Source organism: Solea solea, chromosome 11 (genome assembly GCF_958295425.1).
Source record: "Solea solea chromosome 11, fSolSol10.1, whole genome shotgun sequence".
In the NCBI taxonomy this organism is placed as follows: domain Eukaryota; kingdom Metazoa; phylum Chordata; class Actinopteri; order Pleuronectiformes; family Soleidae; genus Solea; species Solea solea.
Window position 1 is genome coordinate 25,175,241 of NC_081144.1, and position 3,223 is coordinate 25,178,463.

General features: G+C 37.6%; 1 long non-coding RNA gene across 1 annotated transcript; it reads left to right on the top strand.

Annotated features, from left to right (window-relative positions):
- The first annotated feature begins 225 nt into the window (after positions 1–225).
- LOC131468940 (uncharacterized) lies at positions 226–1,002 on the top strand. The gene is made up of 3 exons (XR_009241756.1): positions 226–557; positions 672–777; positions 863–1,002. It is a non-coding gene; the product is annotated as an uncharacterized LOC131468940 (long non-coding RNA).
- Positions 1,003–3,223: the final 2,221 nt, after the last annotated feature.

Sequence of the window (3,223 nt, forward strand, 5' to 3'; positions counted from 1 at the left end):
ATCTCCTCATCCAGATTGTTCCACTGTCTGACCCCCGTGACCGATACAGTAAAGGATTTTAATGTAGTTCTTACCCTTCTCTGCCTAAACCTCATGTTCCCTCTTAGATTGTGTCCCTCCCCTCTGTTCAGGAATAATGTCTGTAGATTGTGAAGGAGGTTTTTGTTGGCAGCCCTATAAATCATCTGTACTGTGCGGTATTTTATTAAGTCATAGAATTTTTGATTTGGTAAATAGTTGATTTGTATGTTCTCTGTAACTGGCATGATGTAGGATTCTCAAGGCTCTTTTTTGGAGTATAAACAGGGGATAAGTAGTGGTTTTGTAAGTGTGTCCCCAGACCTCTGCGCAGTATTGCAGGTGTGGAGAGACTAGTGCGCAGTACAACAAGTACAGTGCCTTCTGGTTTAATAGTTTTTGTGCCCTCCAAAGTATGGAAGACGACACTTGCTGTAGTCTTGTGTGTCGTCGTCACTCTGAAACAACACTTTCAGAAACAACCATGGGTCGTTATGGTGTGGCTGTTCTGGCTCTGCTCGTTCTCCTGATGCTTTATAGTAAGTTTAAACATTCATGACTGCGTGGGTTTGCACTTTGTCACATTTCAACATTTGTGCTGATGATCAAACATTTTTACAACCAAAACTAACTTCATGTTTGGATTTTTTCAGTTGCAGAGAACGAGGCTCTGTCTTGCAGCGGAATCCGTGGGACAACATGTAGATCTGAGTGTCTGTCATATGAATATGCAGTAAGTGTGGGCTGCGGCGACCAACTGTATGTTGAGATTTTCCTGATTCAATCAATTTTCTGTTCATTTATTTTCATGTGAAATGTGATTATATTTCTTTCTTTTATCTAGGTGTTGCTATTATGAATAATGGGCCTCATTCAGACAGAGCTGGAATCAGATGGTTCGACAGACAGAAGATGATGTCATTCACTCTACTGACCTCGAAATATTCAAATCAATTCTTCTGCTGATTTCAGTTCAGGTGGAATAAATATTCCCTTAACATCATTTGCTTCTTTGTGTTGTTTGTTCATGATTCTTTGGATTATTTGTCAGAATATAATTTGATTTGTATCTAATACACACACATATGAGACATGAATTAAAAATGCAGAGTGTTATGTTTTTGAAAAAAAGCTTGATGGGTTTAATGTGTTCATACATGATACAGATTCAGTTTTATTGTTCTTGCCAATAAAGATGTTTCTGTCACGAGCGAGGTCGTGGAAGCCACGGGAAGGACACAAATGCAGAGACTCGAGGTTCAGGCAAATTCCAAAAACGTTTATTCAGTCCAAGTCAGTTCACAGGAGATCAGTCCAAACAGGCAGAGGTAACAGAATCACAAGGCAAGAGACGAGGTCGAGATAATCAGTCAGGCAAGGGTCGAATCACGGGAAGACAAGAACTGAGACTAGGTACGTGGGACAAGAGTGCTGGAACGCCAGACAAGGCTACAAACGAACTAGCGACGAGACAAGCCACAGAGAGGGTTTAAGAGCAGTGCTGATTAGGGAGTAAGTGCATGCAGGTGCGCAGGAACAATCAGGGAGCAGGTGCACGCAGACGAGAAGGGGGCAGGGCAAACACGAACCTGAAAACAGAGACAGGGGTGAGTGCGCACAAAATAAAACAGGAAGACAACACATGAAACATAAAAGAGAAATCAAGACACAGAACAAAACATGACAGACAAACCAAACCATGACAGTTTCTTGTTCATGTGTTCAGCTGCTTCCCAAAGTTTTCTGTAAAACAAAGTTCTGTCATGCCCCAGAATTTTGAGAAGGGTCTAGTTGCAGACCCACAGACCACTCAAAGACACACACCCCGGCTCAACGACACCCCCCCCCCCACTCAACGACACACCCCCTCACACTACACGACACTCTGATTGGGTCACAGAAGAGACTGCGTCTGAAACGTGATGACGTTTACTAACATGAAGACGTTACTTTTATTAAAACTTTATTTACACACGCGTATTTCACAGACACTTGTTGACAAGAGACTTTTATCCCGGTGTGCGACAGGAATAGAGAAGAATAAACACTCGTGATGACTTTTATGAACACAGAAATGTACTCTCTGTGAAATTTGTGAAACTATGAAATGTTATAGCCAAACTGCTAAAATATATAAATGCCGATTGGAAACAGGCCCGCAGTTCTTTCAACATTTAGTTATCACGTTTATGTGATCTAATTATCAAGTTTATACAACATAGTATCACATGTATATGATATAATTATCACATATATACAACGTAGTATCACATTTATATGATATAATTATCACGTTTATACAACATAGTATCACATGTATATGATATAATTATCACGTATATACAACGTAGTATCACATTTATATGATATAATTATCACGTATATACAACATAGTATCACATTTATATGATATAATTATCACGTATATACAACGTAGTATCACATTTATATGATATAATTATCACGTTTATACAACATAGTATCACATTTATATGATATAATTATCACGTTGATACAATATAGTATTACGTTTATATAATTATCACTTTGATACAACATAGTATCACATTTATATGATATAATTATCATGTATATACAACATAGTATCACATTTATATGATATAATTATCACTTTGATACAACATAGTATTACGTTTATATAATTATCACTTTGATACAATATAGTATCACGTTATAACGGGATACTGACCCCCAAAATTCCACTGTGAACACACTTCTGTACAATGTAACGGTTTGAATAATTTCATTTGTTTTTGCAAACTTCCAACATCATGGCAACCTGTATGTTACAAAAAGGTGTGTTTAATATAGGCCTACATTTATTGAATGTCTTATTAGTCTGTAGTTTGACATGTTGTTCAACTGGACAGAACAACGATTCAAACTAATAAAAGTCTAATTGATCATGTTTTTAACCTGAAAAAAACCCTCCTAAAATTCTGTGCTGCTGTGGTCCAGCTGGTGGTGACAGACAGATGTTAAGTAGACGAGATCTGCTGAGTGCGTCATTAAGGAGATGTGACCTATTTCCAGGAAGATATATGAAACATTGGTATCTTAATCAAACCCAGCCAGTTGGACATCAGTAGGTATTTTGATGAAAGTAAAAGAAATGCACTGAAACCATTGATTATGCACAGAAAGTTGTATAACTTTCAAATCCATGTAATGAATACAAGTAATG